The sequence below is a fragment of the Lissotriton vulgaris genome, chromosome 11 (assembly GCF_964263255.1).
Source record: "Lissotriton vulgaris chromosome 11, aLisVul1.2, whole genome shotgun sequence".
In the NCBI taxonomy this organism is placed as follows: Eukaryota; Metazoa; Chordata; class Amphibia; order Caudata; family Salamandridae; genus Lissotriton; species Lissotriton vulgaris.
This window is the reverse complement of record NC_141699.1, coordinates 156791583-156808774: the sequence shown is the minus strand read 5'-3', so window position 1 is coordinate 156808774 and position 17192 is coordinate 156791583. Positions and strand designations below refer to the sequence as shown.

General features: G+C 45.1%; 1 protein-coding gene across 1 annotated transcript in view; it reads right to left on the bottom strand.

Annotated features, from left to right (window-relative positions):
- The window catches only part of IFT81 (intraflagellar transport 81), a 1042527-nt gene that overhangs the window by 988947 nt on the left and 36388 nt on the right, over nucleotides 1–17192 (bottom strand). The gene's annotated exons all lie outside the window — the stretch shown is intronic.

The window sequence follows — 17192 nt, the reverse complement described above, 5'->3', positions numbered from 1 at the left end:
GGGTCGTAATTGTCAAGGGTGTTGAAAGCAGTATGGAGTTCCCTTGAGGTTAATACTGGGGAAGGTGGACCGTCTGTACATCCCATGAAATGTGTCTTCAGGTACTTCACCCAATCATCCTCACTTATGCTTGCGTTGTTTGCCGCCTCTTGGGCCCTTTTCGATCTCATTGATTAGCTTCCAAAATTTCTTCTGATCGTTTTGTTTTGAAGAATGTAGAAGCTTAGCCAGTAGAGCTTCGTGCTTGCTTTTTCTGAGAGACCAAACCTCTCTTTTAAGTTTCCTTCGGTGACCACAAAGTGTTTTCAGCAGGGCGATGTTTTAAGGGAAAAGCCGTCGTTAATGGAGAAATCAATTAATCAGGGCTCTTATAAGGCAGATAGACCTCCCACACGGAATGCCCTTTTTAGGTTTTGCCTGGCGTTGACTGGGCAGCAGTGTCGCGCAGGCGAAATCTTTTGATCTTCAGTACGGGGCTTTAACCCGCCTCTCTCTTCCATTGGATAGCTCCATAAATGGAGGCTAGCCATTGGAAGAGAGATGTGCCAGTAAATGTTGGAGCAGATTCGTGGGCGTTCCGGTGTTTTTTCCAGCTCCGCCCCTTTTTCGTACGTCATGCAGCAGTGGGCGGTATTTTTTTTTTTTCCAAGGTTTGTTTTTGTCATTCCTCTGAAGATGGCGCCCGGGCAGTAGCTTACTTGCGAAGCTCCGCAGTGCCGTCTTGAACCAGCGGACGTGGCCGCTCCAGGATGCCGGTTTGAAACTTTCGAGTTTCTGGACATGGGTGAAAGTGTAAGGCATGTGCTTTACATGACGTTATTATTATTCAATACCCTGCCCTCTGAACCGAAGCCGATGACTCGAGGCTGTTCCGCCATCCCCCGGAGGGTATCTGGACAGGCGTCTTTCGTAGGACTCTGTATGTGTGTCCAACAGTGTACGGGATTTGTAGACTGCATTTTGTTTTCTGTATGTAGTGTACATAAAAGCAATCTGATCGAACCCGCAGGTGAGTTTGTATTTACAATATACCGCACGAGTATCTGTGTTCTCTCGGCGACATGGTGTTTGCTGCCTTGTACACCGGTCTACCCCCTCCCAAACCACACTCCCTTTCTCTTCCTTGCTCGCCATTACCCTCTAGTTTTTCTGCCTCTCTCCGTTCCTCCTAAAGGTAGCTGGGCGTCTGAAGGGCTGGGTAAGAGTTAGTGACATGCATGGAAGAGCCGGACTCGGCACTAATAAACTGCATCAGCCAATCGCTTCTCCCGGCTCTAGCATGGTCCTGATTTCACTAACCTAAGCCTGGCATGACACTGACTCTTCCCAGGTCCCACCAGCCTTTCAGAGGTACCTGCAAGTCACCGGCTGCTGATTCCCCCGTAAACCACGTCGCCTCAGGGCAGAAAAAATCCATCCACACACTAAACTACTCCTTGTGGAATTTGTTGAAAACTGATTGAGGTGGGCGGCCAGGGCGACTAGCAGATGCTTTCTGACTTTTTAGCGCTCCTATAACACAATGCTGAGGCGCTGGGCTTTGTGTACCTTTGTTAACATGATGAAGGTCGGACGCAAGGGGCGAGACAGGATTTGTCTCTAAACCAGGAAGGTGGTCGTTTCGCACCGGGCTGTTAACAGAGGTCAAGTGACAGGGGTGCGCGGTGGGGAGTTTATCAGATGACCTCCGAGAAGGGCTAAGGAGGAGAGGAGCTTGTGACCAGGCTTGTGTTATTGAAGGTAAACAAAGATCCCGACACTGAGGCTGTGCTAGAGGCTTCATGCGAGCCTCAGCTGGTGAAACTCTGCTTCTGTGCCACCCCTGACCTCTGTGTGGGGCTCTTTGAGTGTGTGTGTGGGGCTCTTTGCGTGTGTGTGGGGCTCTTTGCGTGTTTGTGTGTGTGTGTGTGTGTGTGTGGGGGGGGGCTCGTGTGTGTGTGTGGGCGGCTCTTCTGTTTGTGTGGGGGGCTCTTCTTTGTGTGTGGGGGGCTCTTGCTTGTGCGGGGGCTCTTGCATGTGTGGGGGTCTCTTGCGTGTGTGTGGGGGTCTCTTGCGCGTGTGTGTGGGGCTCTTGCGTGTGTATGAGTGGGGGGCTCTTGCGTGTGTATGAGTGGGGGGCTCTTGCGTGTGTATGTGGGGCTCTTGTGTGTGTGTGTGTGTGGGGTTCTTGTGTGTGTGTGTGTGGGGGGCTCTAGTGTGTGTGGGGGGGGCTCTAGAGTGTGTGTGGGGGGCTCTAGAGTGTGTGTGGGGGGCTCTAGAGTGTGTGTGTGGGGCTCTTGTGTGTGTGTGCGGGGCTCTTGTGTGTGTGTGGGGCTCTTGTGTGTGTGTGGGGCTCTTGTGTGTGTGGGGGGGTCTTTGTGTGTGTGGGGGGTCTTTGTGTGTGTGTGTGTGTGTGTGTGGCTCGTGTGTGTGTGGCTCGTGTGTGTGTGTGTGTGTGTGTGTGTGTGTGTGTGTGTGTGTGAGGCTCTTGTGTGGTGTGTGTGGGGGCTCTTGTGTGGTGTGTGTGTGGGGCTTGTGTGTGTGTGTGTGTGGGGGGCTCTTGTGTGTTTGTGTGGGCCTCTTGTGTGCGTGTGTGTGGGGGGGGCTCTTGTGTGTGTGTGGGGCTCTTGTGTGGGGGTGTGTGCAAATGCAATACGCCTCGCATTTGCGACAGGGTAAGCTATTGGCATTGTAAATGACAATGCCATTTATTTATCTGTTGTCAAAACCAACACATAAATAAAAAGTTTGTCATTTACAATGCCAATAGCTCTAACTTTTCCAAAGGCGAGACCGTTGCATTGTAAATGCTTGTATGATTAGTGCTTGCACTTTTGTGAGATCTAGTGGCTCAATATTTTGTCACCGAATGCTCCGAGAGGCATGCCCAAGCCCTTTATTGGATTTGGCTCACTGGATATTACTACTTCCAGGAACTCTATCATATCAGCCGCTAGTGCTTGGACATTGTATGTGTTCCATTTAAGGCATTTTTTGTTTTAGGTGTGGGCATCTCCTTGCAAGATTCTGGCACACCCAAGTCTAGTCGTATTTGCTCCAATCCAGAGGTTTTGCTGATGATAATCACTCTAGACCGTGATCAATTTTAAAGTCAATGACTTGGCTGTATAAGTTAGAACCCAGGATGGAATAATAAAGATATGAGACAGTTTTATCCGAAGACCTAGTCCATGCTGGAGGGATATCCTCTGGAGACGGCCATTCATGACTATTAAGCTGGCCAGTTCACAAGCTCTCAGAATTTTTATCTCAGTCTTATCTTGTCTCCTGTGAGGTGGATGGCTTTGGGCGGGCAAGGCACCAAGCACATCATCATCATTCAAGTCTGGAGGCTGAAAAATATTTAGATTGAAATCACTGGTGAGTACCAGGTTGGCTACCATGCAGTCTCTTTTCAGCTCCAATAAGAGATTAATCAGTTTATCCACTACAGCGGATCTTTCGCTTGGATTAATGTAGATGTTGACACAAATCTGTGGATTTACCGGCTGCCCACACCAGCCGTCCAGACGTAGGGCCAGTAGCCATCGCTCTAGTAGGTCTATCACTGCGCCCTTTGTGGTTAAATTGAAATTCACATAAACAGCTAAGCTGCCTTTTGATCTCCCAATGGAACTGCATTTACATTCAAACTTGCTATATTCAACAAACCCATGCTGCTATATTCAACAAACAACAATATTCTCCAGAAACCTCTAGTGTTAAAAGAGAAAAATATTGCTCATATGTAGTTGTTAACATCAACACTGAGTAACTCTGTGATGGCGGAGCCACGAACCCGGAAAAACTGGGTTATGCGCATGCGCGTGTTCAGCAGTTATCACACACCTGCAAATCGTAAAGGAGGTCTGGGCGCGTAATAAAAAGGACGCGAGAGATAGCCCCCTATTACAACAGGAGAACGAGGTAGACGCGCATATCAAAGCATACTCCGGTGAGTGCCCCTGACCCTTTTCCGCGATAAGTAGCATGCAGAACTTTATTATTCAGGACTACAAAATCCACTTGTCTTTGATGCCTACAGTTACGGGGTGAATCTCTTTAAGGGATAAACTCTCGCGATCGATAGAATTCTTTCCCTTGTGGATATACCGGTTGTATACAACCAAATATCTTCCCTTTGCTTAATGTTAAAAACTAGAGTGACCATAAGATTTATCAAACTACCGGGCTAATGGGAACAACGCCAGCCTTACAAACGGTTTCGGATAATGGGTAAAATCCGAGATCACAAAGGCTACCGTCAAATCGGGTATCCATAGAATATTTGAAACACGAAAAAACTCTATGCTCCGTGCTAAATTACGTATGCCTATGAGCCCTAAACGTAATAAACGCAATATACATATATCCTTTGTGTATGGTGACATCCAAAAATACAGAGTAATAATGTGGGATATTATTCATATTATTCAACAGAACATATCCGGTTCGCTGTAACGTAGAAAGAAGACGTCATACCTCGCTGGGATGTTTTTAATTTAAAATAAGGTAAGATGCTGCCTAGTAGAGGAAATAATACTCATAACAAAGGAGAGGGTCGCTCTAGTGACATGCTTTTAAACACTCTTCACAGAAATATAAACACTGTAACAGAAACCAGGAGAGTGCTCAAAAAACCTCAATGGAAGAATAGAGAACAATACTTCACCTGGGCAAGTTGCAAAAAGGTAAATAATAAAAAAGTGCAACCAATAGTAAGAATGGAATAACGGTCTAAGGAAAGATATGACTCCCCCTCTATTTTTAAACCATATAGGCCGAATTATAAATATACGAGATCAGAGAGAGGAGCGCAATAGGCCTGACATTCCCAGTCCTTCATTGAGCGAATGCTGCCCTGAAGCAAAAAAGGTAACAACTTTAAATAGCTAATGAGAACAATACCAGGGATCCAGAAATCCAATCACTAAAAAAAGAGTATATTGACCCTACAGGGAGATCCATCTAAATCGGAAATCATTAGCCTGATATAGATCGATAAAGAAAAAGTGCAAGGAAGGAATTTAAACATTGCTACCCTTCCCTCTGATGTAAGTAAGGCAAGTTTCTGAATTTGGGCGAATGAGTAGAATAAATGTGGGTTTAGATACAAGCCCAACACTGAAATATAACGGAGGGAAATTTTACCTGTGTTTTTTTTTTTTTTAAGAAATGTGGTGTATTTAAGTAATTGTGTTGCGACCGTTGCATTATAAAATCCTCTCTCCTGAGAAAAATGTCTCGCTGAAACAACGGGGGTGAGGGTAGAGGTTAAACAGAATAGAGAAATGTGTATTAGAACTTAGACTATAAGGAGAAGAGAATGAGATAAACGTGCATTAGATCTTAGATCATAAGGAGAGGAGAATGAGAGAGAGCTCCTTTCTAACTGTATTTTATTATTGTTTTACATACACAGAAAGGCTATGTATACGATGAACCCCATGAATTTTGCTGTCCTGAAGAAGGTGTTAATATATCAGTGAAACAACACCGAAACGCGTCGACGCACAGATAAATAGAACCCAACAGAAACCCAACTAGATAGCAGATATACCTTGATTTTGGATAATGTGATCTTTATCTTTCTTTTAAAATTGTATGAGGATATTGGGTCACGATAATACAGTAGTAGGGAATACTTTTCACCTACAGGTTGGAGGGGTTGTTTTTTGTGTTTTGTGATTTATTATGCACTTTGAAATTGTGGTAACTGAATGGTTATAACTTTTTTATCTTTTTGTTTTTTTAATATTGTATATTTTTGTGTAACATTGTAATTAATTTGTTCATATTTGATAACACTGTATATGTTTTTAATGATGCCTTTCAGACAATGATCGGAATTTTAACCCAAGAAAAAATATCTTAATAAAGCACGAAGAGTGTAAACGTCATATTTTTGTGTTGGCTTGATACATAAGGAAAATTGTGTTGCTTTAAGGATCGATGTGCATGAGAGATAAGAGTGTGGAGAAAAGCGTACATAGTCCAGGGATTTCCCTTTGACTTAAATTGTCGACAGTACCCTGTTCCCTGGAACTCAGTGGGGTCTTCTCTTTTTTGAAATCAGCAACACATGTTGCTGCAGAGGTGGAAGGGTCTACTTTGCGAAGGTTGACATCATTATTATTGCTTTATTTGGGCATTAAACTGTTACTAACGAGGTACAATGTATGCCCAGATAGTGCTAACAAGTGTAAAAATTACAAAAACATGTAGTAATGCTATAACTAAATGTGGAACATTACGCCACATAATTTTTCTTTTCTTGCCGAATAATTTAGTCAACCCTACCACATAATTTGGCCCTTCTCTGCTCCATAATTCCAGTGGCCCTGCAGGTAGTCTAAGAAACAAGCTGAGGCCATGTTATGTGTCGCCATATCTTCCAAAGGTAAGCCCGTCTGCGCCCGTCTGTCCGCGCCCGTCCGCGCCTGGACCGGGCCCAGGACCACCCCCCCTACCTGTTCATTGCCAAGTCTAGAATCAATTATTACATACTCAAGAAATACTCTCTTGAATCTTAATGTCCCGTTTAAGGAATCGTGCCCGTTATTGGATTTCACTAGAGCCTGTGATATGCCCGTGGTGTAATTTAAAGTCCCTCGTTACTAAAACCAGATTCTGTTCTGGGGCACAACAGCCTTTGAATTTACATACAGTGGCACAAAAATGCTTACGAGGCTTACTTTTAAATACTCCCTCCTTAATCAAACATAACCTAGTGTTCGCGGAACTATTGGAGGCTCATGATATAGATATGGCATTTGTTACAGAGACCTGGGAAGACGACACATCTGATATGGAGCTCTTATTGGCTGTTCCCAAAGGATATCTATTAATTAGGAATGATCGACAGGAAAAACGGGGAGGGGGTGTAGACATTATTGTTAAGGATAATCTAACAATAAAAAGTTCAACCTTATGAAGTGGTCCTGAGTGTGAACTTCTTTCATTTGGAATCACTATTAGTGAAAACTACATATTTAACAGCGTATTACTTTACAGGCCATCGGGAACTAGGAGCAAATGCTTGGAAATAATCAGCCATATTATTGAGGCTAGTGTTGACCATCAGGAGTTTTCCATCTTGGGTGACTTTAACTATCATCTTGAAAACGTTGATGACACATATACAAATTTACTTTTAGAGTGATGACACATATACAAATTTACTTTTAGAGCTGATGGCCACTGCCTCGATGACAAATTATTAAACATCCTACTCATGAGGCAGGACACATCTTAGATGGTATATTTACATCTAATCCTCATTTGAAAATGCAGAAGATTTTGCAAATTTCCTGGTCAGATCATAAAGCTATTCATTTCTCACTTACGTCATCCCATCATCTTGCTCGTCCTCATTCTGCCTCTAGGTCCTTTACAGGGAGGAATTGGAAGAAAATTAGCCCCTTGCAACTGCAGTCGACTCTAGCTGCCTCCAGGCCAATACTGAAGATGTCTGAAGTTAATATAGCTACTAACACCTTTAATAATTGGATGAAATCAGCAGTAGATATCCTGGCCCCTGAAAAAATATTCACCAGTAAATGGCTGAAGAAATCAGAACCTTGGTTCGACGATGCACTGCGCCTTCAGAAGCAAAAATGTAGACGGGCTGAGAGGCATTGGATAAAATCTTATGGAGATGCGAAAAAAGCAACCTATACTCAGTCATTGACGGTCTATAAAAAAATGATCTCAGAGAAAAAATTTAGCAATTTTTCTAATAAAATTAAGCAGACAGGCACATCAAGTAAAATACTCTTCTCAGTGCTAAAGGAGTTAGTGACACTTCCTACTGCACACCTATCGAACAGTAATGCTTCACTTTGCAATCAATTGGCAGATTTCTTTAGGGATAAGGTGCTCTCGATTTATGAGACATTTTGTGAAAATAATAGTAACATTCTAGTGAGTGAATCTTCTTCTTCTCTGAAACACTTTGATCATGACTTGGCTGTCTTTGTTCCTCCTAATATAGAACAGATTTTCCAAATAGTTAGACAGGTGAAATCAGGAGCTCCTTTTGATCCTTGCCCCCCAAAAGTATTTCACTGTGCTGCAGAGGAGATTAGCGAACTACTTTACTCTCTTTTTAGAAAGATTTTTGATTCTCGCATCTTCCCTAAGACATGGAAGAGGACTTCTATCCTTCCCTTGTTGAAGAAACCTGGTCTGGATCCTGGTGTCCATAGTAATTATCGACCTATAGCCAGGATCCCGTTCTCAGCAAAAGTGCTGGAGAAGATCATGAATTACCAGCTTACGTCCTTTGTTGCCCTACAGAACGCGCTAGATCCCACACAATATGGCTTCCGGGAGGGGCATGGTACGGAGACAGCTTTGGTCATGGCAGCGGAGGAGCTTCGATCATCGTTGGATTCAGGTGCGAAGGCCGCCTTGATTCTTTTAGATCTCTTGGCGGCCTTCGACACCGTGAGCCATGACATTCTCATCTCGAGGCTACGTGGGCTGGGAGTCTCAGGTTTGGCATTAAGTTTGCTTAGATCTTACCTTAATAATAGACACCAGTTTGTTCAGATGGACGATCAATGCTCAAAGCAATTCTTACTTCTGTGTGGGGTTCCGCGGGGCTCATCTTTGAGCCCTACGCTATTTAATCTATATGTTACCCCTTGAGCAGATGTCATCAGGCAGTTTGGTTTTTCGTTAGTATCTTATGCTGACGATACTCAGATCATGGTTTTAATCTCTGGTAATCCAGATGAGACAGCTGCTCGTTTCAATCAATGTATGACATCTGTAGACCACTGAATGAATACAAACTGCTTAAGGTTGAATGGAAGAAAAACGGAGGTGCTTCTTTTGGGCTCGGATCCCTCCATATGGTCCGAGAAATGGTGGCCTCAGTCAATGGGAACTCCTCCTATCCAAGTAAAAAAAGCTAAAAATTTGGGAGTAATTTTTGATGACGGTCTTACATTTCGATCTCAAGTTAACAAGGTTGCTTCTCAGGTACATTTAACCTTAAAACTGATTAAGAAGGTGAAACCTTATATTCCGCCATCCACTGTTAAGACATTGGTAACATCTTTGGCCTTAGCTAGATTGGACTATGGCCAGGGCCGGACTGAGAACCAAAACCGGCCCTGGCAAAGTGCTCGGCCGGCCCCCTAGGGATGCGACCAAGCTCTTTGCCGGGGCTGATTTTCGGCCGATTTTGTTACAGGGCTGCTCTTTTGCTATGCTGCAAAAACGGCCCTGTAACAAAAACGGCCTCCAGGGCCCATAACCGGCCCTCACCCTTGCGGCGCACTGGGGGATTGCCCGGTGCACGCAACGGCCAGTCCGGGCCTGACTATGGCAATGCCCTGTATTTGGGTCTTCAAAAACAACGTCTTGCCAAACTCCGCTGGGTTCAAAATTCCGCTGCTAGGATGCTGCTGAACATCCCTAAGTTTCAGTCAGTGTTCTGGGGCCTTAAACATCTTCACTGGTTGCCAGTGAAAAAAAGAGCTGAATTTAAGGCCCTATGTCTGACCTTCAAAACACTTCAGGGGATAGGACCTGAATATTTGAAACAACATCTCCTATGGTATCTCCCAAACAGAACACTTCGTTCTGCCACAAACAAACAAATATCAAAAATCAGAAGGGTGCGCTTGGAAAGAAGTAGTTTCTTTTTCCACACTGTCAAACTTTTGAATAGATTGCCGTTATCCATAAAGAACAGCACAACTCTTCTCTCTTTCAGGAATGCGATAAAAACGTGACTTTTTATGCACTGATTTTTCCCTTGGTAGTTTCTCTCCGCTGTAGCGCCTAGACGCCTTTGGGCATTCGAGCGCGATATAAATCATAAATTCATTCATTCATTCATTACAGCAACTACATTAAAAGACTAGATTTCAATACTGTGATTTCACCTGCAGTGAAAAGAACTGGTTCATTTCTATGCAGTAGCCCCTGCACTGGTCGCCATGATATTTTATTGCCATTAACTGGGAAAACATTCAGAAATCCTGTGATGTCTGTAGCTGGAAGTGTATCCCAATATCGGGGAGCCAGCAAGGCGAGCACACAGTAGGGTGCAGAGTACACGGGACAGCCCCTGCCCTTCCACTTAGTCAGCAGCTTTTAACAGCCAGGGATTTCCCGATGAGTGGGTCTTCAAGTCAGAAAAAAACGACTGAATAATTCTACTCACCATATGTCCGCTTCGGCGGTCCAAAAACACCCCTCCCACTCTAATGGGCTTCCTTGACAGAAGTACAGCGCATATTATTTCACACTAAAAGGTCACATGGACCCATCTTTTATTACTAAGAATCACCATTGGAAAGAACTAAAACACTTTTTTTCCTTTAGTGACTTAGATACATATTAAAGTGCTCTAAAATGGTAATTTCCATGATTCCTGCAATTAACTTTTTTCCATATCACAAAAATGTGTAAATCTGCTTATTCTGAACATTGCTCTCATGAGTCCTTGCCAGCCTGTATATTGTATTATTTCCCTAGTCTCACACACCTTTCCCTCCTGGAGGTCAGTGCAGCCTTGGACATTCGCTGCAGTAGGTGCATGTGTGCATGTATGTATGTATGTATGGATGTATGCAGCAGACTTCGCCTTAAGTTATGGCATGTTGCAGCCCCAGAGGACTACACATGGGCATCTGGTATTTCGTAATGTCCAGTCTGTGACAGTCAGATAATAATTATGGCATCAGAACGAACATGGTCTGTACTTCCTTGTGATTATTTATTACATGTATGGCCTTCATGAACCCTCCCACCCCCCGCCCCTCTCCATCTATCTTTTCTCTGTGGTCTTGTACTTTAAGGGTGTTGATGATGATATCAGAGGCCTTGTGCAAACGTTCCCTCCTCCTTTTGCCAGCTTACCAAGAACTAACAATGGCCTTAAAACTCACCCATTTCTTACCATTGGTTGGCTATTTTTTCAATCTCATTTGCTTGCATCTTATTTGATGACTTGCCTTGTTCATCTTGTGTTTGTCCCTGCCCTGGAACAAAGCCTCTTCACTGGGATCCAATTTATTGAACTACTTTCTTTGTTATGCTTATTCACTCCATGAACGTGCATGTATTTTCCAGTAGTTCCTCATGTGTGCTTCTCTCCTCCTGCATGCCATGTTGTCTCTCACCCATTTGTTTCTCTCCCCTGTGCTCTGTGTTGCTGTATCTCACTCGTCATTTTCTCCCTTTTCCCCATGTTGCTCTCCCTTGAGTGCTATGCTTACCATCCCCCCTGCCCATGCCGCTCACCGTCTTCTCAGTTGGCCCTCGCCTCCACAATCCAATTTGTTTTATTTGGCCTTATATTGTAAACGTTTTTGGGTGATAAAGGCAGCAAATTGCTGGTGGTCTTTCGCTCTTTCTAAATAAAATAGTCATGATGCATGCCTAACCAATTAAATGGTCACCAGTGGCTGCATCACTGTGTATTATGTTTTTTTTACTTTTGTTCATGCTGTGGAACAAATGCTCTACAGAATGAACTAAAGGCATTAACATAGGCAACAAGTCTATTGACTTTGCTAGTGCTTGTTAATATTTAGCCTTTTGCCTTTGTGAGGAGATTAATAAGACTATAGACTACAGGGTAGAAAGTTAGCAGAGCATCACAAATCACTGGACTGCAGAGAGTGTTTCCTATGCTTCATGCACGACGAAATACTCAAAATGCAATCCCAATATCCCTTATGGTGCATGTGGGGAAATTTTTCCAAATTTTTATTTTTGACAGTCAAATTCTACTATTTACTGCACACTTTTTAAAGAATTGTCTGAAATGCCAAAGGTTTCACAACACGTTGGAATAGTTGCATTATTCCTTGCTATGGACCTCAATAAGGTTTGGCTAGACTTTGGAAAATCTACCACTTCTCTTAATACCCCTGCTCTCAGATGTCAAGAAGACAGGAACAGAAAGTGAAAAAAGGCTCCAATAGCTGTATTTACTTTGTCTATATTCCCCTCGTTGAGATGTTGTTGAATGTTTCAAAATGGGGCAACTGGTCAACCCATTGATATAATCGTTGGTCAATGCATTCAGGCTTTACCTGCCACTACATCTGGCATTTTGGTGAATTTGATAGAATGGTATATGCGTATACAAGCTTTCTTCACTTTTGCTTTCTGTAGACTTCAGTTTTTAGGTCGAGCTGGAGAAAGCAATGCGAAGCATTGCATCCAGCGAAGTATCTAATGTTGCCCGTCTCCTGGGAATCTGAGACAGGGGTCGGGCACGCCCGGCGATTGGTGTCTGTGGACGCGAACGTCCAGGCCGGCGCCGTGCACATCTCCTGCCTCAGATTCCCTGAAGTGCGCAAACACACACATACACACACATACACACATGCACACACACACATGCACACCCACACACATGCACACACACACACGCAGGCAGGCACACACATGCACGCACACGCACACACACACACGCTCGCACCCACGCTCACGCACACGCACACGCACAAACGTGCACACACACAAACGCGCACACACACACACGCAAACACACACACACACGCACACAGACACATACGCGCGTGCGCACCCCCCCACACACACACTTACTGGGGTCTTTCCGCGTGTCCCTGTCTCCCTCGGCAACCAGCGGGTCAGTCTCGGCAACAGGCGGGGCTCTCCATGACCACGGGAGCCCTGGGACGTCAGCTGCCGGCGCTGGGGCTCCCTCTTCATAACAGACAGTGCGCTTGCGCGGGCAGCCCCCGCCCTCTCAGTCACAGCTTTCTGTTTCGCTGTCTTCCTTGTTCGCTGCGGTGGCTGCCCAGCTCAAACTTTGAATACTGTGGTCGGAGGGTTTGTCTAAAAGCAATTCGTGACTGAAGTGCCTAGATCTCTTTTAATTAAACAACAGGGGGCGGTGATGGACAGAGTTTCTGAATTAAGCAGAATACTCTCACCCAGTCAAGAGATCAGGACTTAATCCAACACCGTTTTTTAGCTCACTGCACCATCCCAGCTCAGAACCTGGCTATATGTAAATTAGTCTGTTCCTGTCCCAGTGCATCATGGGAACAGGGCAAACCAAACTACCAAGCATATTCTTTCACTGGGAAGGAAACAAGCTTCCGGGGACCGGTTTCTGGCATTTCAGCCATCTTCGGCCCGGCTTGCTTGAATCCTGATGGTGCAATGAGCAAGGGACTCACGTCTGAGTATACCCTTCCACGCTTATGGTGGACAAAATAATTAAACAACAGGGGGTGGTGATGGACAGAGTTTCTGAATTAAGCAGAATAGTCTCACCCAGTCAAGAGATCAGGACTTAATCCAACACCGTTTTTTAGCTGACTGCACCATCCCAGCTCAGAACCTGGCTATATGCAAATTAGTCTGTTCCTGGCCCATAAGCGTGGAAGGGTATACTCAGACATGAGTCCCTAGCTCATTGCACCATCAGGATTCAAGCAAGCCGGGCCGAAGACGGCTGAAATGCCAGAAACCGGTCCCCGGTAGCTTGTTTCCTTCCCAGTGAAAGAATTGGCTTGGTAGTTTGGTTTGCCCTGTTCCCATGATACACTGGGCCAGGGACAGACTAATTTGCATATAGCCAGGTTCTGAGCTGGGATGGTGCAGTGAAATAAAAAACGGTGTTGGATTAAGCCCTGATCTCTTGACTGGGTGAGAGTATTCTGCTTAATTCAGAAACTCTGTCCATCACCACCCCCTGTTGTTTAAATATTTTGTCCACCATAAGCGTGGAAGGGTATACTCAGACGTGAGTCTCTAGCTCATTGCACCATCAGGATTCAAGCAAGCCGGGACCTAAGACGGCTGAAATGCCAGAAACCGGTCCCCGGTAGCTTGTTTCCTTCCCAATGAAAGAATTGGCTTGGTAGTTTGGTTTGCCCTGTTCCCATGATACACTGGGCCAGGGACAGACTAATTTGCATATAGCCAGGTTCTGAGCTAGGATGGTGCAGTGAGCTAAAAAACGGTGTTGGATTAAGCCCTGATCTCTTGACTGGGTGAGAGTATTCAGCTTAATTCAGAAACTCTGTCCATCACCACCCCCTGTTGTTTAATTATTTTGTCCACCATAAGCGTGGAAGGGTATACTCAGACGTGAGTCCCTAGCTCATTGCACCATCAGGATTCAAGCAAGCGGGCCGAAGACGGCTGAAATGCCAGAAACCGGTCCCCGGTAGCTTGTTTCCTTCCCAGTGAAAGAATTGGCTTGGTAGTTTGGTTTGCCCTGTTTCCATGATACACTGGGCCAGGGACAGACTAATTTGCATATAGCCAGGTTCTGAGCTGGGATGGTGCAGTGAGCTAAAAAACGGTGTTGGATTACGCCCTGATCTCTTGACTGGGTGAGAGTATTCTGCTTAATTAGGAAACTCTGTCCATCACCACCCCCTGTTGTTTAATTATTTTGTCCACCATAAGCGTGGAAGGGTATACACAGACGTGAGTCCCTAGCTCATTGCACCATCAGGATTCAAGCAAGCCGGGCCGAAGACGGCTGAAATGCCAGAAACCGGTCCCCGGTAGCTTGTTTCCTTCCCAGTGAAAGAATTGGCTTGGTAGTTTGGTTTGCCCTGTTCCCATGATACACTGGGCCAGGGACAGACTAATTTGCATATAGCCAGGTTCTGAGCTGGGATGGTGCAGTGAGCTAAAAAACGGTGTTGGATTAAGCCCTGATCTCTTGACTGGGTGAGAGTATGCTGCTTAATTCGGAAACTCTGTCCATCACCACCCCCTGTTGTTTAATTAGATCTCTTTTAAACATCCTTTCCTTTTTAGTTCACTGCGTTACTCCTAAACTGTGCGTGCCTGCTCTCTGGAAGATGTTTACGAGCCGATGCCTGGTGCCTGCAGGGAGTTGAGGGGTTAACACACAGCTCCTTTAAGGGGAGGCATGGTGGGCGGAATTCCCTCCACGCAGGGGGCTGGCCCTGGTGCTCAGTCTATTCCATTCCTTCCTCTCACAGCCTAGAGATCAGCCGGCGTCCAGCAGAGAGCAGCCATGCAGGTGAGGAGAGAGCACGAGACGGTCGTCAAGGGACAGATAAGGGACTGCGTGACAGGACAGGGGTGGCAGGTGGGCACACCTGGCGAATCCAGCGTTGACTGCCTCTCGCTGTATTATGGGTGCGCGGGTGGGGTGGGGGATCTAGGGGGTGAGGCACACCTGGGCGGAAAGGGGTGTGTTCCCCAGGGAGGGAAAGAGAAGGGGTGTGCACCAGATAGCGGCACACATAAGGATGGCGGGGTTTACGCACCTGGTGATAGCGAGGCGTACGTATCGCCGGCTCCAGGGGGAAGGAAGCCTGGGCATTTAAAGGGATAACCTCCTGGGGCAACGGGGCACCCCTCCTTCTTTGGGGTCGGTGCACGGAAACCCCATGGAACAAAAGAGGATGTGCCCACCTGTGGGTGTCGAGGAGTACACATCTGGGAATAGCCAGGCGTACATACCCTTGGCGTGGAATATGACATACCTAGGGAACGGAGAGGGGTGCGCACCTAGGGACAGAAAGGACCCTCCTGCGGGTGATGGAGCTAAATCACCCCAGCATGAATTTGGCAGAATAAAACCTCCCTCTCTGCCGGAGCCACTCCAACACTTCCATGCTAAGGGTTCCCCAGAGGGGTTTCCAAATCAGCTTCTGGTAGTACAAAGTGCAAGAGGCAGCTGCTGGGCTCCAGAATGCTGCATGGTGTTCTACATGTCAAACCTGAGCCTATTCTCAAACACCATGAATGTTCAAATAGGCATGGAATTCATTATTTTTTAATTGGTCTTTCCAAGATGATGGGTAGTAGAAAAAAAGATTTTCAGAGAATCCAAATTCAACATGTTTCCGCATTTATTCCTGTGATGTGAGCTCTTGTTTCAAGCATGTATAAGGCAGCATTTGAAATGGCAAGATGCATCACTACACATTTGTTTTTGATTTTGCATTGCACTTATCGCCCATTACTATTCACTTTTCTCTGCAATAAGATTGAATCTTTCAATATGGATTTTTCTTGGCTCTACTTGGATCTGCTCTGCTCAGCTTTTTCCTTCTTCCAATGTCAGGAGGAGTTTGGTTCCTTGCTGTATTCATTATGGCAGTCGTAAACAGACAGAATATCTATGGTATGCTTTTTGGGTCGGTTTCTAAAAATCAAAAATAATGCTGAGGCAGTCGCCATAGCCTGGTGGCCTGCTTGGCACTGTTCATGGACCCAATCTCGGTGATGGATCACCATCACACAGCTGAGATCTCTAAATATGGTGGTGGTGTGTCACTGGGCTGGTTAAGGAGAGCACTGCAATGCCACATAAGTTTGTCATATGTAATAGGCTTCAATGAGTCTGGTCAATCAGAAATACGTGTCTTGTTTGCAAAATATTTCTGGGAACTAGAAATTGTGCCAAATTAAGCAATGTTTCACTCAAATATTTTTTAATTTCAATATTTTTTCTTACATTACAGAGCCCAGAATAAATATATTAACATTAAGCCATAGCTTTCAATCCTAGACTCTATAATGTGGTGTTTAACCTATTAACTGCGGACCCCACTGAATCACAACTAGAAGCCAGGGAGCCCCAAATCATTTCAACAATTCGAACCTCAAAAATGCACACAAAACATTAAGACGTACAAATACACACAACATGAACTGAACACATCTACTTCCCTCAGCAATTGCATCTTCAACCAGAAAGCGACTTCACACCGGTATAAGACCCAATCCATAAGTAATCATATGAAAACCGAGCCCTCAGAAGAAGTGATGGGAGAGAAGTAGTACCTGGATTGAAAGTAGCCTCGGACAGACACAGGGCAGCAATTGTCCTTGGGATGCCTTAAGCTTTAGAACATTTGGGGCCCTTGTGTCAAAAGTTGACAATGACAGTGATTGCATAAAAGCTAGAAGACTAGCTGCACATTATGGCAGAGTGCATGCTGCCAACTGGGAAGCGGTAAAATCCATACCGGTTAAAGTATTTTAGCTCGGATGAAAAGTGAAGGCATGCCCCTTTTCCAATGCAAGAAATTTAGATACATGACGTTTGTAAGTGCCTGACCATGTAAAGGATTGGATTTTAAAACATTCAGCCAGGAGGGCCTTTTGAACAATTTACTTGTGTAGGCTTTCATAGTTCATTGGTACTGGTACAAAGGTATTCTAAGTGTGCACATGCATATGATTTTCAAGAAAATCATGGGCAATTTCAAAAG